The following is a 21,847-nucleotide window of genomic DNA, read 5'->3' on the forward strand; positions in this document are numbered from 1 at the left end:
TTTTTCACAGTTTTTTAATTAAATAGGAAGGGAATTTGCTCATAGATAACTCTGCTGATTCAAAAAGCTATGTTTCTGTCTTAGGACTGGGTATTTCCAGCCAAACCTCGTCACTGCTGTTTTTCATTTAGAGTTGACACCAGGCTTGGGGCTGTGCAGAAATGAAACTCACTGCCCCTGGCAATGGGGCAGAGGACCAGGGATCCCACTTCTGGTTCTGCAGAACTCCAGCAGTGTTTGCCTGCCCCACGTGCTGGGTTCTCTCTTTTCAGTGTCTCTTAATATTATCTATTCTTCGGGTCTCTTCTCCCATGTATATTACTAAGACTTGCAAACAAGTGAAAATATGTTAGAGCAGAGAGACAAAGCCCATTACCGCCTCGCCAGGAGCTGTGTTCCCTTGGAGACTGGAGGGCAATATTTCATATTTTGTCAGAAGTCTCCTACTTGGACCTGGACCTACAGTGCTCAGTTCTCAGGCACAGCTGGTCCCACCTAGCAGGGAGCTGGAGACTTCAGTGGCCAGCAGGAGATGGTGGCTTTACCTGCCTTTCATGTTTAGAAGATCTTTATTTCTGCCTATGACCACAGTCCTGGGACTCTCTGGAGGCCCCAAAGAGAATCAAGTCTGCTCTGGTAGTCAGGCAAATCCAGAGAGAAATAGATCCTTAAGATATCAGCTCCTGCTTTGGACTCTTCCTGAGCTGGAATTTTTAACTAGTTCTCCCTGGTGCTCTGATCATGGCCAAGCACTGGCTCCAAGCCAAATGTCTGCAGAACTTCCTTACCTGCTTTCAAAGCCAAGAGAGGATCATGGAGAAGTAAGCAAAACTGATGCTCAGGCCTGAAATGTAGGGTAGCAGGATATGAATTACGGTTAGATTTCAGGCAGCGTGGAGCTGCCATTCTGGGGTGTGCATCCCTTCCTGGTGCCACTGCTGGGGGCTGCTGTGGGGGTTGGGGTGCAGCTTGCTTGAGAAGACAATTATTGTCCCTCTGCTCACTGTGAGGTCTTTGCTGTCTTCACTGCAAGCTCAATGAGCTGCTCATGGATGGGAGATGGGGCCTCTTGGTGCTCGGTAATAACAGGCAATTTGGAGTACAAACAGACCTTTTGTGCTTGTCACTTCAGGAGGCCCCTGATAAACGTGGCTGTGGAGAGGAGCTGACATGAATACATGTATATGGGATTTCTTCTTCCCGCAGCCCGTGCCAAGATCCAAGGCAAAATACACCACCTGTGTCAGGTCCTATTAAGCAAATTAATGTCCTGGGTTTTTTGTTTGTTTGTTTGTTTGTTTTAAATAAAAATGTAGTAAAAAATTAAAAAGAACCCAAGGAACTTCTTTTACAAATTAGTCATGATTTGCAAGAAAAATGATGCAATCAAGGGAGCTCCAGGACAACAAATGAGTGCAGGACTGAGACATTCATTAAGCAGGCCATTTGTGTCAAGAAGTTTCTTCTCCCCTAACTCTTCTTCAGCTCCCCTTTTGAGGATTTTGGGCATGGATTGAGAGACAGAGGACAACGTAGGATCTGGGCCAGGCAAAGCAGAGGCAGCTTCCATGGGACCCCACCTGATGTGCAGGGAAGGAATGCAGGATGTGGTGTCCATGGGCTGCCTCTTCTTGTCTCTTGCTATCAGCACAAGCCCTTCTTCTACCAGCCTGCCCCAGACTCCTCCTGAACTCCCCACTAATACAGCTCGCTTCATGCCATTAAGCAAATCCAAACTACATGCTGCACAAAGCTTCCAAAAAGCCAGCCTCAAAATAGCTCGCACTCTAATGCAAGCAGCAGACAAAGCTAAAGAAAAGCAGAGGAGCAGGCACCCTTCAAGCTAAAGCATGTTATTAAGGAATATTCCTTTTTTGAAGTTTGTTGATTTTATTTTTATCATATTTTAACACAAACCCTTTTCAAGTTGTAAATTAAGTAACTGCTGCAGAAGGGTTATGGTTTTTTTTTTTTTTTTTAGATGCATTTCCTATAGAGAGATTTTTAAAGTTTCCAGTACAAAAAAAAAAAAAAAAAAAAAAAAAAAAATCATGGAAAGCTGTGTTGAATTATGTGATACATTGAAATTAAAATGAAATTCCAAATTATCTTGCAGTCAGGGGCTGATGTGGACTGAGTGATAATAAATAAAGGTTAAAAGGACATTGGCAAGTCTTTTTTCATGGCTTTCAATTTTTCCCCTCCCTGTTGTTTGTAAAAACCTCTTAGAAGATTAAAAATAATATTTCTTTCCCTATTGATTTTTTTTCCTTTTTTTTCCACATTTGAAAGCAGCATTTATTTATTTTCTGTGTTTCTAATGGAGCTGGGATTAATGTGGCTTTATTTGTTCTTTATTTGGCTTGCACCTTGGTCTTGCAGAGGTACTGGTGCAGCCCTGGGAAGGGTGTTCAGCAGCAGGACAACAACAGCCCAACACCAGATGCCTCATCAAAAGACCGGTCATAGGCCAGTGCCATCCATAAAGATGTTGACACCCAAAAACTCAGCTCATTTGACTTTGGCACATAATATCCCTAGGTTTAGAGCAGTACACTGGTCCAAAGGCTCCATCCAGTTGAGTCTTATGTTCTGGCTGCTGGAGGAGATACTGTCTGCTTCTGGGTGTTGGGTTTGGAAAAGTACCAGATGGGAACTGAGCCTTGTCATCCCCCACATCTCCCCGTGTGGGAACATCAGCCCATCTCTTCTGCTGGACCCACCACCAAGTTGCCATTGACCTGGCTTATCTTTCCTCTTGAGGACCCTTGGGGTGGCTTTATCTTCTCAGAGGAGCTGTGAAGGTCGGTGCACTGCAGACCATGTGGCATGGCCAGTGCTACGTGATGTGCCATACGGGTACTAGAGCTGGGGTGGAGGTCCAGCCTGGGCTTTGCTCCAGACCAGCCTCCTCTTGCATTCTTCAGGCACCCGTGGTGAGCCAGGTCTCCAACAGCTCCCACTGCACCCAAAGCAGACACTGAAATAGTCCACCCCCAGGTTTTAATTTAAATTAGGGGAAGCAAGAAACTTCAGTGAGACTGCAGACAGCTCAGCAGAGACCTCTGCTCCCTGTGCAGCAGCAGTGCAACTGCACAGCAGACGCACGGCCGCCCAGGCAGGAGGATGGGCTAATGCCTTTATATACATCAGAGATGCAGTTTCATCTGCAGAAATGTTTGCAGTAGTGGTTTTCCTCTTGAAAAGCCTACAACAGCATTAGGGGGGTTGGAGCCGGGTGATAAGAATATTAGATGTTATTCATGGCAGTAATCAGAAGTGAGAACGGAGGGATTGGGAAGGCTTACCTTGGAGAGAGGGAAGGCTCTGCCAAAGGTATTGAGAATAAAAAATGGCAGGGAAATGAGAGAGACACCTCAGTTCTTTGCCTCTGGAAAATGAGAATATTTTTTGCCCTGTCAGCTCTTTACCAGTGGAACTCACTGCTGCAGGATGCGGCAGGGGAAACAAATATGGCAGAAAATTGCTCTGGTAGGGGACACACCATATGGAGGTCCTGGTCCTGCTTTCCCCACCAGCCTCAGCACTTTGTGGGTAGGTAGTGTTTTAATAATTATCAAGGTGGCTATTTGCACATCCACTTCAGAGAAGGGATCATGCAGTGTGATATTGCAGCTGCTTCCAGATGAGGCACGGGGTGAGGATGCTAGAGATGCAGCTGACTTTGGCCAGCATGCAGAACACGTCAGCAGTCAAACAAAAGCTATTAATGCCTCCAGTTCCTGTCCAGGCTGTAAGCTCTTTAGGAAGGGGAAAGCCTGCCAAGACGCATTTGTATAGAGCCCAGGACAGCAGGAACTAACAGCCAAAAATAACCACCAAAACCGATAATGTACCAACACCACAAGATGCTCCTGAGTTTCAATTCCTTGTGACTCCTCGCTGGAACGGCAGCTGGTGCTTTGGGGGCAGCAACATGCCAAAAAAAAAAAAAAAAAAAAAAAAAAGATGCTGAAAGACAGATGGGTTCCTTGCTTCGGTGTACATAAAGACTGCTAAAGACCTCTGTTCTCGTACCCAATATTCACAACAAGCAGAAGGTGTGTTTCCTAAAAATCAGAAGAGGGAAAGGCAGGGCAGCAGCATCGCGCTGGAGAATGGCAGCAAATTCAGCTCCCCCCCTACACTCCCTTAGTCAATGTGGTGAAAAGTAATACCCACCAACAACTGGGATGTGAAGGGCTTCATGGAGACTTCTTTAAATCCCTGTAGGAGACACACGTGGAATGTGCAGCATCCGTCCCGAGTTTTTTGGGGGAGAGGAAAAAAAAGGAATTAAGCAAACCCCTCCCAATTTCCAGGTCCGCACTGGGAAACCAGCAACAAGTACAAAAGCCCGCTTGGCTTGAAACTCCAAAGTTTCGCCCAAGCAGACTTTCTTATCGCTCTTCCTACAATGTGTGTGATACTTTATTAGCATCTTCCGCAGTAATCCCAGCAAAACTGAAGCAAAAAGTGTCAGATCAAAAGGGGGAGCATGAAAGCGGGCGGCTAAGCAGGTTGCTGGGATGCTAATGATTGCTTCCCTCATTCTCTGAGTGTCACACACAACATCGCTAAGCCCGGCGCAGCGCGTAAGCCACACAAATAGCCATATTTGTTAACATTCATGTGACTCTTTCGTCTGAGCTGTATTTCCTTGAGTACACCACAATGAAGAGTTTCTTTTAATAGGGATCAACCAAGGAAAAACAACTGTGAGGGACTTTTCTCTCCCTCTCCCTCCTTCTCTCTCTCTCTCACTCCCTCTCTCACTCTCTCTAAACCTTTTACACTGCGGTTGAACAAGCCTCTGGATAAAGACTTTATCCAAAAACCCCCTCTTTAAAGTTATTTCAAATTTCTCTGCAAGGCTTTCAGAAATCTGTTTGTTTGAGGGCAGAATTAGATGTGACCGGCGTTTTATTGTGACATAAAACCATATTTCTTCCCTGGAAGATTAAAAAATAAAATCGGTTAATAAGAAAAGCTGTCAGCAACAGAAAATGGCTGACATAATCCGTTTATCCTCCGAGCAATAAAGATATTGGTCCTTGGGAGTCTATCCTCTCTCTCATGTTATTTCGCCCAAAACATTATCTTCCCAGCATTCTGATGGATTAAGAAGTCATATGGGAGATAGCAGGGAAATGACAGATACAAAAAAAATAATATCCTTTCATTTCCCCTCCTCCCTGCTCTCTCTCTCTCCCTCTTTCTCTCCCATTTTCTCCCCAGCCCCTCCTTCCCCTGCCTCCCTCTCTCTCTCTTTCTGTTTCCCCTTGGAAAAGTGGTCCATCCGCCTATTCCCAGCATCCCAACACTCTGAAAAAGTCCCATGAGGTTGGTCCCAGCGTGGTGGGGAGAAGTGCCATAGTACTTCTTGCACACCTCATTCGTTCTTGCACAGGTGGATACGAACAGTTCAGCACCATTTGACATCTTCACAGGATCCAAAAAGCCACCTGCCTACTGGCTCCTGGCCTCCATATCTGAAAACTACCTGAATTCTAAGGAATTGCAGTCACGGCTCTTTGTCCCTACATTGAGCAACTTGCTGGAGGCAGAGAGATGAAATCTGCCACCAGGTTTGAGTGGAGCAGAGCGGGGGCTCATTCCTGTTTTTTTGGTAGGTGAAATTTATGGATGGGAAAGGTTCTGGTCTTTGGAAACCTCCTCTTTACCGATGACCTTCTTCATGCTCTGTTCTAGGGCAGCAGAACCACCATAGGAGGTCACCTCCACAGCAGCTGAGTAAGCAGACCTGGCAGCTTCATTCTTGGTCTTGGTGGCAACTCTGTCTGTCTGTCCAGAGGCCCAGAGACTACAGGAGACAAAACATGGCCCAGGGCTTAGCTCTGGGGGCTCTGGGACATGCTGCTTTAACCCTGATACCTCCCAGCATTGTGTGACTGGTGGATTTCTGCTGCACTTCAGTAGACTTTTCATTTCCCCTTCCCTCAGAGACTCTGAGCAGCCCCCTGCAGCCACCAGCTCATGCTCTGCCATGGCTCAGTCTGACCAGGGTTTGCTCCAGCATCAGAACAAAGAACCCCAAAAGCTTTGAAGGGCTCAGGGACATGAGATACTGTCTAATCCCTTCTGCCTGCCCAGGGCAGGATCACACAGATCTAAAGCATCCCTGAGGGATGTTCATCTAACCTCTTCCTAAACACATCCCATACTGGAGACTCTGCAGCCTCCCCAGGAAATTTATTCCAGTGCTTCGCTATCCTTAGCACCAGAGTGTTTTTCTGAGCATCCGACTTAAATCTTCCATGCTGCAATTTAGGGCTGTTACTTCTCTTCCTATCCCCAGCCGACATGAAGAAAAAATTTATTGTCTTCCTCTTTTCAGCAGCCTTTCAGCTAGCAGAAGACTACCTGGAGAGGAAATGAGCAGGACGAGTGATCTTCTCTTCCTCCCCATCCCACCTGTTTTGCTCCAGGTGAGCCAGGTCTGGTTCTTTCAGCCTTTCTGGCAAAAGGCCTTTTTCTCAGCCTACAAGCACTTCCCTGTGCCCACCACAGGGTGAGCTGCCACCCAGCCTGGCTCGTTGGGGTGGCTTGCAGAAGCTGTGGCTGGGGAAGGTCTCCTCTCGCTGTTCCCCACACTCACCACTGTCTCCTGGGTTGCCCTGCAGCCCAGTTCAGGCTCCTCGCTCAGTTGCAGGTGACTGGGACTTGTTGCCACACAGTTTTTGTCATGGCAAGCCAAAACACATGAAAATGGAGCTTTTAAAGAAAAGAATGTCACTTGCTCTGACAACTTCAACGGAAATTTTCATCTATTTATTCTTCTTTTTTCTCTACTTTATTCTTCTTTTCAGCTCTTTTATGTTTTGTGAACATTTTTAATGAACTTCCTCACTTTCTTTCACCCCAGAATCATCTCTGCTTTCAATTTGCTATTTTGTGTCATCTGACGGATTATAAGGGACACACTGACATCTTTCTGCACTCTATTCACCCAGCACCAGGGTTGGGTTATTTGCCCACAATTTTCTCCCACATCTGTCCACCTCTCTGATACACAGAGATGTTCTCCTTTTGCAAACCGTGTTGTAAAATGAAAAATAGATATGCTTGTGATAAAGAGCAACATTTCAAGATCTTCTATTTTACCAAAAGGAAAGACTGTGATCAGTTGTAACGTTGTAAAGTTGTAAGGTTGCAAAGGTGTAGCCCAGGGTCATGGATACAGTTCTCACACAGCACCCTGTGTCTCACAAACAAAGCAATTTGCTTTCTACTGGCAGCACCCAATTCCCATGCTCCTACCAACCCATGAACCTAGGAAAAATGGGGGGAAAACATCATAAACTGAACCAGGCAGGACACAGTTTTACCAGGCTAAGAACTGTTTCAAATAACATTCCAAACTATATTTTGGACTGCACCAGTATGAGCAAAATAAGGTTTACTTTCTTTTTAAAAATGTCTGAATGAGCTTAGGGGCACTTTAAATGTTGTAAAAATATCAGATTGAAGTATTTTTCTCAACCATTATTTTCCCTCAAAATTTTTGTCTCTGCCATCTTCCACCAAAAAGTATATAACGTAAAAGTTTTATCAACTATTAATTGTTCCTAAAAGACTGGAAATGCCTTTTCTCTTCCTTCATTTAATGAATACAAACATCTCCTTGATGTTACTTTTGAAGCTTCAAGAGAGCCTGCATATTCATTTGGGAATGTTTGAAAGATCACCCTGGTGCCAGGGACATCAGCAGCAGATGGAAAGTGCCCCAAAAGCTACAGCAGAATTCGGTGTGTGATGCCTGAGGCCAGCCTCTGCAAAGGCCAGAGTCTTGGAAATGTCCCTGAGGCTCAGTGGGAGTGTTGGTGTGAGCAGACCACTTCCACACAAAACCTTCAGATCCCACTAAACAGGCAGGATTTTCCCCTTTAGCACATGGGTAAAGACCCATATGTCTCACTGCAGCCCTTTGCCCATATTTCTCCCCACAAGGAGCTCCTTCTTCTGCTGGAGCTTTGAAACAGAGAAAATCCATGGTTTGTGCATGATGTCTATGCATGAAAAATAATCATAGTAAAGATCCAATGTGAACACAAGCAAGTGATTTTTCCAAGACCATGTCTGACTTAATTGCTTTTCTAGATGAGCCCTAGATCTGACCAGAGAACCCAGAGTGCATCATTATAATGCACTGAAAATACCCGTTTATTTCCAGCAAATGGATTCCTTTGCAGAGGAGATCCTTAAGCCGAAAACGGTATTTCACCTTACCTCCACCCACCACTTCTATGCCTATCCAGACATGACCCAAAGTTCAAAAACATCATTTATGCGGTGAGGAAAACTGAGCAAAGACAAGCCTAGTGATCCTTTCTCAAAAGCTGGCAGACAGTTTGAAGGATTGCCAAGGGTGAAGAATCACCAGGTAGAAATACATAAGAACGTGGTAAAACTGGAATAATGGAGTCATCTGCCTATCAGCTCCAATTCAGGTAGCTCTCTGGGGAGGAGGTCGCACTGATTACCAAATAAACAGAGTCTGTTGGTGGCAGGGATGGAGGGAGATGAGGATATTTACTTCCAGTTGAGCAAATTTCTCAACAGCCTGTAAAACACATGATTACTATGGAATTACATGTATTACATTTGGCATTCATTCTTATTCTTCTTTAAAATATAGATATTCTCTAGGGCTGGATTCAAATAACAACCAAGGATTAAATATAAGAAACAAAACTGGGATTCAGCAGCAGCTGAACATAGCAAATATTACAGTGAGAAAGTAAAGGATAAGAATTAAAAAGAAGGTAGTGTGCCATGAAATAGGCTGGCATTTAAAGGTTAGAGTGGAGTCAAAATCACAGCCCTGGGACAGCCCTCAAATGGCCACCGGGATATTTCTGGAGTCCTCAGATCAGCATGGTCTTTATCAGTTAAAGACCATACAGTCGTACACTCTCCGACCCTCCTTCAAAACTTATGGTTTCTAGACCTCCAATGAGACTCATTGGTATAATTTTTGGTTGTGTGTGACTACTAGTAATCCCACTTAACAGCTATTTTCTCTTTCCTTTGTGTTATTGGATGACCCTGGCCATAACGCATCTACTTTGATATCTTACTTCAAAAAACATCCAGAAACCAACTGATGCAGATTCTGCAGAATGTGCAGAGATGAGAGATAAGGAGTCAGAAAGGTTTCATAAATTCAGGAGTGCCGGTGTGCAGTGTGATGAATTCAGATAATGATCCTCATGGATGCTCCATGACTGAAAGCACAGGAAATCGTGGCTGGAAGTTGGTGGCACACCATCTCCCTTTGGCACAACCAGAGAAGCCAGCACAACTTGAACAGCCAGATTTGGTGTCAGGCTACCCCACTATCATTCCATGTTTTGGGGTACTGGATGCCTCTCCCACACACTGCTCAGCATGGGCTTTGCTTCGCAGTAGCACCTGAAGATGGTCTTACCAAAACAAGTCTACCTGGTTGGGACTCTCCAGACACATCGCCAAAGACCAACACCAACAAAAGTCACCAGAAAAGATGAATGCTTGGAGGTCACACAGGGACTCAGCATATTGGCAGCAGCTCTGGCAGAACCAGCACCTCCCAAGATGCAGGTTTCTGCCCCATGTTTCCCCTTCTCTGGTAGCACCCCAAGGGGTCCTCCAGCCATGGCTAGATGCCATAAAGATGAGATCCCAAGCTCATCCTTTCCCAAGGCACCAAATAATTTGGGTAGCCTGAAAGCAGCCCTGACCTTTAGCATTTCCATGGCTAACAGCACCCTACAACCACTGTGCTGCTGGCACAGGCACAGGAGACAGCAAAGGAGAATGGAGAGGAGGAGACACAGACACACACACTTACACACGCTCCCAGGGATAAAAAGGATAACTGGATCCATGAAAATAAGCCAAGCACTGCCATCGTCGGTCTAAATGCAGATAAGTATTGTACTGAAAACAAAGATTACTTGTACTTTGTAGATAGAGACGTGTTTTGTTACAGGATGCTTTGTATGGAATTGGGTCACAGCAGAATATGAGCCAACTCCCCCTCCCGCCCGCCTCCTCCCAGCCTCCCTCTCTGCCTGCCTATCCTTTGAATCTGGAGCCAAATCTCAAGGGTAACGGAGTAGAAATTGCTACAGTTTTGCCATTCTCCCTTGGCTGGGATTTGCTTTTCATTTGTGGGGCAATACTCATGCCTCTCTGCCATTCATCTATTAATTAATGTCATTGATTATTAGCTTCTCTCTCTCAGCCTTATGTTTTCAAACCTCTGGAGGGAGAAGGGGGTGTGAGGTGTATCCAAAGGATGCCCAATTCATATGAGGAAGAAAATGCCAAAGCTTTGTTATCCTCAGCCCTAAATCCACCCCCTTGCCACATTCTGGTCTGCTGTCATATGTCCTCTAGCCTGGTACGTATGCTGTACCCATCACCCTCATATTTGACCACATTTCCCTCTCCCCCACAAAGCAAAAGCATCTTTGCAAGTTGTTGTCCTGTCAGTATTGTTCTGCTCAGGAAAGAGCCATGCGCCCACATCATTTATGGATCCCACCACATATCTTAGGCACTGTCTACTGCATGGCTGAAACTTACCAACAACCCAAAGCTAACAGCTGGCCAGTGAAAGTCTTTCTGTATCTCAGGCTTCTCCATTTCTCTTTCAATACATGACTACTGCGATCTAAGTATCTCCAGAAACCTTTGTGCTGTATGCATTGTTGGCCATGAAAGCCACAAAGGAAAAGGACTTCCAAATTCTGGCCATACTCATGAGTGCTTGTTTGCTGCTGTGTTTTTGTTGTTGTTGTTGTTTGTGGGGGGTGGGAGGAACCAAGAAGAGAGGTTTACACTACCTGCTAACAGCTAACTTCCTCCTAGCATCCTGACAAAAGGTGCATTGAAGATCTTTCTCAAACAAAGCACAGGCAGCACTTTGCCCACAAATGTCTGTCCCACAGATGGAGTGATATCCAGATTTTTCTGTAGCTACTGAAGCCAGAAAATTCATTTTTGCTTTTTATTTCCCTTTTTGTAGCACCATAAGTATCTGTGAGTCTCTCACAGCCGACAGTGGGGCTCTAAGAAATGGGCCAGTCAAGGTTCAAGATCTGAGACATGAGGTCTCCGGGCTCTGACACAGCACCTGAAGCTGGAGGTATCAGCACTCAAGCAAAACCTGCAGGGAACATGAGACATTTTGATTCCACAAAGCACAAGGACATATTTTGACTTAAAGGGGAATTAGATGTTCATGGGCAGGTGCATTATCATATTACGATGTGATTGCAGGTCACTGCTTATTCTACCCATAAGAAGTCAAACTTCCAGTGGTACAAGCTGGGAATTTGCATGTGCTTACATTTGATTGCATTTGCACCAGTCTCGTGGTCTGCTGTAAGACAGACCTGCAGTTCCTTTCAGGCAGATGCCATCTAAACCAACCTAAGTCTGGTGGCATCTCCAAGCCTTCTCCTGAATGTTGGTTTTCTCTCACTAGGGATGGGGCACCTTGGTTGGGACACATCTAACCATCACCAGTGTAGTATGAGGTGGCAAAACCATGAGTTACTGGACTTAAAAGCTGCCACATTTTCAGCACTGACATGACATACGGGCCAGTTTGGACCCCTCCCATCTCTCCAGAAAGGCCAGATAGCGACGATGTCATTTCTCCAAGCTCCGAGGATTTAAAGGGTTGCCCACGTATTTTCTCAAAGAAGACAGGCTCTTTTGTAGTGCTGAGTCAGGGCTCACTTCCCTCCGCCCGCTGCAATTCACTCAGGGCCTGATCCAGCCACCACTGGAGCTGATGAATCCCACATCAAGGAGAGACGCCACAACATGGTACAGCATAAAGTTTTTATCAGTGCTGTTTGGGAATGAGGTGCATAACTCACTGGCGCTGTTGCCACTTGTGAGTAATGCGCCCATTCCACACTCCTGCGGATAAAACCTTTATGGCCCACCACAGCACCGGGTATTACATCTAATATATGCACCGCCATAATGACGAGCACTGAAAACCTGTTTTTTTAACCTGTTTTCTCCCCCCTCTTTCTCCTTCCCACCCTTGAATACCCCTCCGTGCCTGCTTCACGGTGCTTTGCTTCTGCTTTGTCAACCGCCTGGGGAACCCGGTCTATCGATATTCTGGACAAGGTTTTGATTTGGAAAAAAAAAAAAAAAAAAACAGAGTGAGCGGCATAATTTAAAAATCAAAGAAATTCATTTCAGTAGTAAAAGGTTAACAGCCTTTAGGAGGAACACTTTTTAATCACCCACGTCTAGACTCTATCACTCGAATCACCGGCAGCAGGAGTGAAATATGGCTAAGCCCCCGTCACCAAACAGCACCTAAAGACTGTTGTATTTAATCATGTCTGTGCACTAGTTATGGATTTTCATTATGATTCCCGATGCTGTTGCGCTGTGTAAAATATTAATATCCATAGTAATGATGCATGAAGCTTGGAGTGTAATTTCTTCACTCTCCTTGTCTGATATTAAATTGTTACCACTTTATCATTTGTGTAGAACTGCACGTTTCAATTAATCTTTCCGTATCAGCAGCCCTGATTAATATAGATCATGATTCATAAGCTTATCGTCACTATAGTTTTAACAGATCATTTATAAAGATCTTAAATTTCAGGGCCTGGGAGGCGCAGCCACTCCGTCCAAGGCTTTTCTCACTTCCTGCTCCAGCAGGTTTCTCCATTCAAACAACTAATTCCGGGAGAGAAAATTAGCCAGATAAAAACACGCACTCGATTATTTTTCTGAACTTTATTCAGAGCTCTGCATAAACTTTCTCCCTGTTGGCCTCACTGAGCGGAGGGTTCATGACTACAGGGTCTTGTCAGCTTTGGTCTTCCTCACCGTGCCTGCCTGCTTCATTGCCCCCATGGGGTTTTGCAGCTCCTCAGCCATCACTGGTCCTCTCCATCTCCACACGATGGACTCTTCCAGTTCTCCAAAACCATGTTGGAAGGCACTTACTGGATCCAATGGAGGGAGTTATTGCCCTGGCTGAACCCTGGAAAATTGCTGGGGCTCCTCCAAGGTGAAGATCTGAAAGTGGGGCAGCAATGCCAGCCATGCACTGCCCTCTGTGTCCGCCAGCTCCCCATAGAGGGAACAGCAGGTTTTTCCAGGCAGGATGCTGTACAGGCATCGCAGCGTGCGGCACAGATGTTTGCCATGAAAATTAATGGCTAAAAGCAGCAGCCCATGCTGAGCAGCGGACGAACAGACAGCTCCTCACTTGCAGGAGTGCCAGGCGCTTTCAGGACACTGTTATAATCGTAGTAATGAAGAACAGCAACCAATTAGTCATTTTTTAGTGGATAGAGTTGGAAAAGACGCATTAGATAGTTTAAAACATCCATCAAAGGTCCCTGTCTAGCCTTCTGTATATTCTCCAGGGCTTTGTCAAGCGATCTTAAGTGTCTCAAATAATGGAGAGACTCAAGAGACTATTTAAAATCCTAATAGACGATATTTTTTTCCTGCTTGCCTATTTTCCTTCCCAACAGTCCCAGAACTCCTAATTATAACCCTCAGTTCCGATTCACAAAGGACGTGGGGTTAAACCAGGAAATCCCACCAGGGACCATGCTCAAGCTAGAGCAGGGTCAGGGAGAGGGGGTGTCCATGAATTTCTGCCATTTTCTTCCCCAGTTCCCTGCCTGCAATGCCAGTCACACACTGCACAGACAAGCATCACTCCCAGGGACCGAGGAGCCTCTTCCACTTCTTCCTCCTCCACCCCTGGAGCAGGATGCTGGCTCCTTTCCCTTCTGCTTCTCTCCCCTCTGCCAAAATGGGAATAATTTTGGGAACACAGTGATGTTTTACCAACCTCCTGCCCTCCCTGACTAACAAGGGGGAAGGCAAAAACCCCAAGAAGTATACAGCTGTATCTGAAATCTATACAGCAAGACAGATCTAGCTGGAGCAGTCTTTAGGGCATATATACATTACCAGGCTACAGTGAAATATAGCCTGAAATTTGTCTCCAAAGATGAGATAATGTAGCCGCGTTAACAGCTGCAACTGTCACTTCCGAGTGAAGTAGTGGGCATTGTGTTGAGTACATTTGCAGGGCAATTTTCCAGTTGGAATAAAAGGCTTTCCGAGGTGAATTTTACTTGGTTTTTATCCATCTATCTGAGGTTATTTTTATATATATATTATACAAATATTGACTGGTTCTGAGGGCAATAGAGGTAAAATATTGCACTAGGAAAGAAAACAGTTCCCAAGTCTCTCTCTATGTATTTTGGCCTCAGCTAAAGGCTCAGGGCAGTATATGCCATTTCCCCCCTCTGGGTATGAAATTTTACTGCTCTTGCTTCTTAGCTATTTTATTATCCCTTTGTATGTTTGTAAAGAAGAAAGAGCTAGGGTGGTGCTGGGCTTGGAGGTTTCTGCACAAAGCAAGCTACTTCGGGGGAGTTTTGCATGAAACATGAATTTGCATTGCCAGGCTCTGTGTTTTAAACTTGCTATGTAAAATACAGATAAATATCTTTCCCTGTGTTTTGTTTTGTTTATCTAAATATAAATATTAATATAATATAATCAATTGTCACAATTATTCAGTAAAAGAGCTCCATCAGAGATGAGGGCTCTGCTGTCCCAAGCTCTCTGAAATACATTTTAGGTGGCTTAGGTACCAGACAATGTGTGCATGTTGCAGAAAATCTGTGGTGGTTTAAGGTGATGCAGACTTTCAGAGGCAACAATGAAACTCCTGCCACATCTACCTGTTCGCTTGCCCACCAATTTTCTCAACATGCTGACCTGAGAGTGTAGCAAAGAGGTGCATGCCTGAAGCCCTTGAGATGCCCACTGAGTGCAACAAATCTCCTTTCAAAATTTGTCTCCTGAGGCTTGGCTGCTCCATTTTGGACTTGCTCTGAAGAGTCTAGCAGCAGACAAAAGTGTCACTGAAGGGCATGGAGGTGTGAGTGAGGGGTGGTGCTCAAGGGGGTGAGTTATTTCAGTGTTTGGCACTGGAGCCCTCATAGCTCTAGGTTCAGTCTGCGTCTTCCACGTGGAGCCCTCTGAGACCCTCCCTGATCCCCTCATGCTTGCTGTGGCCTTAGAGGAGGCAACATAGAGCATCTGGCCTGTTTAGCACCAAAGCCGAGGCACCGACAGAGCTGACCCAGTGGGAGTTACAGCTGCCCAGATATTGCCTAAGGGAGACGGCAGCAAACCCACAGCAGCGCCAGCTACGGAGCAGCCGGGGAGTACCGAGGGAGGAAACAAATCACCGGTGGCACCTATAGCCACACGCAGAAATTAGAGAGTCTGACTATAAGGTCACAATAAATCAGTGCGCTGACAAGGAGATCTACCCTTTGTCCAGGGTAGAAGATTTATCTGTGACCCTAGGCAGGGGCATTTCTTCCTTGATTTGTTAAATGCTGAGCAGAAAATGGAGCTAGATCCGAAGCCTGATGAGTACCTGATTGCAAATGCTCGTGCCCAGCCCCACGCCTGCTCTTTCCCCCCTGCACACACACACACTAGCTCTCAGGATGTTGTATTATGTTTCAAGAGAGCCTCTGCTTTTCTACCCATGATGGACTGGCTTTTGCAGGACTCGATTATGTGGTTTGTTTTCTTGATGACATTTTAATCAGAGGGCTCTCCGTCTCAAAATGCCGACCAATTCTGGGGCAGTGCCTGCCTGCTGTGAGCAGAATGGGATGGGTGAAGAAGCCAGCACACTGCAAGGAACAGAGGTTTGTGAAAACAGGCCAAATTACCAAAAGTTCCTCCTAGAAAAGCCCTTCAAATGCAGGCTGAAATTCAGCAGGAAGAAGTGACGAGGAGACACAAATCTTTGTGGAGGTGCAAAGTGCCGGAGCGAAGGACTGCACCACCCATTTTCTGTGCATGGTTGGACAGGATCGAGATGTCAGAAGAGGGATAAGCAGAGGGTCTTGGCAGTGATCTGTCATCGGGAGAAAGAAAAAAATGCAGGAACCAAGTGCTGGCTTGCCCTGCCACAAGGTCTGCACCACATCCACACCAACAGACCAACCACCTTCAGTAGGACATCACCTTCACCCTGAAATAGCAAACCATTTCCTCCTTCACCCACAGCCAAAACCTACAGATAGATGTTCAGCTTCTACCTGTAAGGGAGTTTTAAGGAACAATTTAGAACAATGTTGGACTCGACTAAAATCATGCTGCCATTCCATCTACACTGCAACAAGCAACATAAACATCAGTATCAACAAAAGTTATTACAGCAAAAATTCAAATAATTCTTTTTGGCCTTGCTTTGAGGGCCTTGAAACTATTCAGCAAAGGTTTTGGTTTTCCATTTTTTCCATATCACACCACTAAATTATTCTTTAACTGACTATTGTCATGATCTCAGGAACTTTTGACATACAAATGCAAGCATGCCCATAAATCTCACAGTAAAAACTTAGCATGAGAGAAGCCTGCATAATCACAAACAGTAAATATTTTGCTGTGGCAGTGGTTCATATGGGAAAAATTAGCATTTCACTTTGGTTTGGCCCAAATGTGTTTTGATTTCCTTGGAGGTCGTTGAGGGTTTTTTTTTTGGTTCAGTCTCCTGTAATACAAATAATAATGTAGCCAGATGCTTGGTATATAAACACATGGCTGATGAGCAAAGGGATGTGAAGGATAATGTTCATCATCTTTACAACATTGGGAAACAAGGCTACTGTTTTTGAACTGTATAAAATGTATGGCATAAACCAAATGTTAGCATCCTGGCAGGATTTTAACTGTCCCATAGTCATAGAAATGGCATGGAGTGGCTGGTGTAGCTCATCTGCAACTTTATCACACAATTTTGCCTTTTTTGTATGTGCATTTCAAAAAATTGTTAAGGCCTCTAGTTTTGTGGACCAAGTGAGGCCCACAAATGTGAAGAGAGAATCTGGCCTCACATTTTTGTTTCTCTCTTGCCACAGCTCCAACTAAATTTATTGGAAAAAGGAGGTTCAGCCCCTTCTAAATGGGACCACAGATGTCTCTGCTGGGAGTCCAAAGACTAGAAAGTACAGGGATTCCTTTGGAAAATTGATTACTTATTTCATTCAAGTAAAACTGTTTTTTCTATGATCATGTGAACCATACCCAAATAATAACTTTGCTCTGAATTGCGAATAAGAACTGATCACGTTATTAAATGCAGTACATTAAATATTTATCATTCTTATGTGCACGTGAATCTAAATTCAAGAGAGTTACCAGTTTCACAAGCAATTTGGGTTGATTTCTGTTGTCGCTTAAGATCCTTCTAGACTTCTGTGTATTACAACCGTGATGGCAATATATAATCAATACCTGTCCGTAGAAAAGTCTGTAGCTATGTAGTAGAAAATTCCCAGCACCCTCTTCTCCAGAAAAATTTGCATAGAGTTTCATATTTCTGTGCCACTGGTGCCACCTATTGGCAAGTGCAGGTGTCAACCCAAGGAAACAGTCACTTCATTAGAGGAGTGGTGACAAGGACTTGGGCCTCCCACCAAAGACACGAAACTGCAGTCATGATGTATGCATTGTCTGGGACCATTTTAAGAGCAAACTCCGTGATCCCATTGGGCATTCATCTCTTCTGACCATTTTCCACCCAGCTCTGCTCATGACCCAGTAAATAAACAGTTTGTTGCTGCTGAGTTAAGTAGAAAGTCCTACTGCTGACTTCTGCTTAGACTGGCCACCATTTTTTTCCTCTTGGGAAGACAAGTTACTGGTCCATCCCTAAAGGATTTGGTGCCCATTGCAGTCTGCCCTGTCATGGATGGATCAGATCTTCACAAAGCTCTCCTTGGTCTCAGGAATGGGAATTGGGCCTGGAATGAAATGACATGGCCTAAAAAGTACCAGCATGGTGTTCTCAGACTCGGGTGTCCATCTGCAGGGCAAGCTGACAGAGGGAAACAGCTGATATCACCTCCAGAAAATGGTAAAAGTCCAGTTCTGTGCAAGTGACTTTGATGTCACCATTGAACAGTTAGTTACTACTTTCTCTATTGACCCACCTTCCTCAGCAGGACTTTCCAGAACAAAGGGAGGAAAAATAAAAAGGAAGGTCCCTTGATTTATACATTTTAATAATTAATGAAGATTGTCCACTTGGTCACCCTGACAACATCTCCCAGGAGAGACCCATCGAGCATTCTTCCTAAAGAAAATGACAGCCAGATGAAGCTCAACCAAGTTTTGTGAGGCAGGAGACCACTCCACAGTACGTCTCTGCAGGATTCAGGTTTGGAAATGATTACAAGTCACACTCCGGAAGGCATCACGAATTTCCTGAAGACATCAGCAAGTTCTGGGCTGCAGCTTTGTGCCAGACCTTCCTACAGTTTGAACAAAGCACCTGTTTCCCCAGCTGTGGTCTCCTTGCCAAGGATGCCCTTGGCAATGCCTTTTGAGAAGGTGGAGAGCTCGTGGGTTGGGTAACCCCAGGAAAGCCCCAGAGTAATGCACGCAGCAGATTGTCCTGGTGGGTCTGGGTGTGCACGGGAGCATGTCCTTACACAACCAAGGGACGTTGCCCAAAGGGTGCTTCCTCTCCCCAACTCAGTTGGCAGAGGGCAGCAAGTTGGCCTCAAGCATCACCAGACCAACACCAAAAGTCCATGGGTGAATCTGGAGGAGTCTTGCTAGGAACCACCCTTCTCCAAGTTCCTATGCTGCAAGTAATTATAGCAACACCATTTTCAGTGTAGGGTGGAGACAGCCTGGAAAAGTTCTGTCCAGCTCTCCGCTCACATCCATAGCACCCTTGCCAGAATTTCCCAGTCCTCCCACAGCCCCCCATCTCTGATCCCAACACAGCCCTTCCTGTCCCTTACACTTTCATTTCTGTTTCTTTACATCTTTATTAAACTGTATAGCCACTTTGATAGGAAAATTGAAAAGAAAAAGATATGAGGAACAACAAAAAAAGCCATAATTATGAAGATTCAATTTAATTTTAAAGGTTGTGGAAGGAGGAAAAAAAAAAAGAAGCAGGAGAAGAAGAAACCAAATTAATTTAGCAGGAAAGCATTGCATGAAATATTGTTGGAGTTTAATAACCATGCAAAGACAGATGATATGTGTGGAAAAATTAGTTGTAGGACCTCATAATAGTCTATTAATATTTTCTACAGGCGCAGAAACCCTTTGCTGAATGATTGTAACAAAGTAATCTTTTTTTTTAAGACATTAAAAATATCTTCAAAAGGAAAAGACGGCAGCAGTGTACATGCTGTACAGAATGGGGACCCCGTGGAGACATGTCAGATCCCAGGCTAGATCCAGCACAGGCTTCTAGTGGGAGGGTGCCCTTCCAGACTGCTTTCTGGGGGTAATAATCCTAAATGGTAGGATGACATCCTTTGAGCAGCCACTACCTCCATGGCAGGCTTTTGGTCACAAGAAACCCAAAATACCACCTGTGCACACAGGTGGAACTGCCAGACCTGTCTGGTTGTGTGCTCTTGCTCTCTTGACTTGGGCAAGGCATTGCCGTGGCCACTGCCTCAATGTGATGAGGCCCAGTGGGGCACTTCTGTGTGTGAATAGCTGGACAGGTCTCTTGTCAACCTCCTGGTGTTCCGTGGGGGATGAAGCAGTACCCCGAGGCTCTGCAGAAGTGACTGGATGTCTTCTATCTCTGACCCTGGAAGGTGGTGGCCAGGCTTACTGGGGATGGACTCTGCTCCCATCATGATGTGATAGCAGTGGGCAATAAACTGCTTTTGGCTGACTGCCAGCCTCTCAGTTGCCCTCCAGGGCCTGAGGAAGCCCCAAGAGACCAAATGTCATGATCAAGATGTGGCTGAGCCTAGAACAGCCTCGAATTCGGGTTGTGAGACCATGCATGGCACTAGGGCAAAAAAGGCCACTGGCCAAGAACTACTCCAACTGCACAGCCCCATGACCTCTGTGCAAAGAGGAGGACATTTGGGCTGACTTGTCACCTTCTGTTCCCCAACAGGGAGTGGGCAAAGAGCTCCACACCACTGTACCATGGTGGGAAGTCGACTCTGATGCTAGCGGCACCCCCAGGAGCAGGGCATGGGTGAGACTGTTCAAAGGCTGGGGAAGACATAATGTTTTGGGGAAGGCAAAGGGAATGGTTGTCCACAGAAAAATCATATCCATCTTCAACATCTGGTCTCTCAAGATGCATTTGTAACATTATTAGTCTCAAGGGCTCTGCATACAAAACCCAAAACTCCTTCTCCTGTAACATACATGCACACAAAGGCAAAAAATGCCCAGCATTTTTTGACAGAGAGGGAGGCAAAACCTTGTAGTTGTGCCATCAGAGATGTCTTTGACATCAGCTGACTCAAGTAATATATCACCACGGCTGCACCAAGACAAAGGATGGGCATGGGAGTGAGAGAGGAGAGGCCTCTGTCTGTGGGCAGTTTAACTTGGCCTCTTGAAAGGATATATTTCCTTGGTCCTAAATGGGATTTACTTTAGCTCCAGACAAAACCCTTAGGATCCTGCAAACTCAACTAGGTCACTTCTGCAAGGCAAAAAAAAATAAAATAAAATGTAATAAAAAAAATGAAAAGAAATACTGAAATGAATCAAATAAATAAAATAAAACAAAATAAAAATAAAAATAAAAAAAATGAATTAAAATATAAAATAAAATAAACCCAGAACAAAACCAAACTGAAATTCCTCATTTGGCTTCCCCTTTTTCCTATTTTAATCTGTATAGTACCATCCAGTTCCAGCCTCCCCCCTTTCCCTTTTTTTAAATACAGTCTAATCCTGAGTGTGAACTGATGTAGTTTGTGTGTTAGGGGGGAAAAAAATCTCTCTCTCTTTCTGCCTTTTTTTTCCCTTCTTCTTTCCTTGGCCCAGTTCATTATTTTTCTTTCTTGTCACTCAGTGTGATAGGTTGAACAGAAGTGCACAGATGAGCACTGAAAACGGTGTCACAAGGCCTTAATCTAGTCTTTAATGCCTGACTTCAGAGATGTCATTTATCTTCTAACTGCAGCAGGCTTCCACCAACTTTATCTCTAATAATATATTGATGGATTAAAAGGGTCGGGCAGGAGACCGGGCTGGAAAAATTGCTTATTGACATCAAAATACAGTGCCCTCAACCTGATAAACATGGAGGGGCTCGTGTATCTCCCAGAATAGTTGGCGTTGCTATAATTTTTTTTTCTAGCATGTTTCTCCCAGGTTCATGGGGTGGTCTGGTAAAATAAACAAACGGAACAAATAAATAGGAAATACAGTTTCTGCATTGACACAGCCGAGTGGGAGCCCAGCTATTTCTGTAATAGTTTTTTAATGATAGCACCACACGCTGCTATTTATCGCACGCCACAAGCCACCTTTCGAAGTGACCCGGGAGGGAAGGGCTGACATTGTTTTAGCAGGGCTGGGGGCATTAGGATGGCATTTTGGGAGGCTGCCTCTCTCCCCGGTGGTGTAAAAGTAGGGAGCTGTCTCGCAATCTTTACGGCTGAAATCCATCCCTCGCCGCACAGATCTCACGCAAGGAGAATTAAGCAGAGGAGGAGGACTGGCTGCCACACAGAGCATCGGCAAAAATGCTGCCCCAGCCTCTGCTCTCTGCTGCAAACCTAGAGGGTGGTGGGGAAATGCTGCTCACCCTTGTTTCAGGGCTGACACAGCCTTTTGTATGGCCCAAGTGCAGATGGAGAAAGCACCCCCTTGCTCCTCAGCCTCCCTGGACACTTTAAGTCGCTGCTCATGCTTGATTTGTCTGTCCCTTTCCAATCTCAGCAGGTTTCAGAACCCAAGTTGGCTTGGGGAATGCTCCTCCACAGTTCTCCAACACAAACAT

This window comes from Aythya ferina, assembly GCF_964211825.1.
Source record: "Aythya ferina genome assembly, chromosome: 9".
Classification (NCBI taxonomy): domain Eukaryota; kingdom Metazoa; phylum Chordata; class Aves; order Anseriformes; family Anatidae; genus Aythya; species Aythya ferina.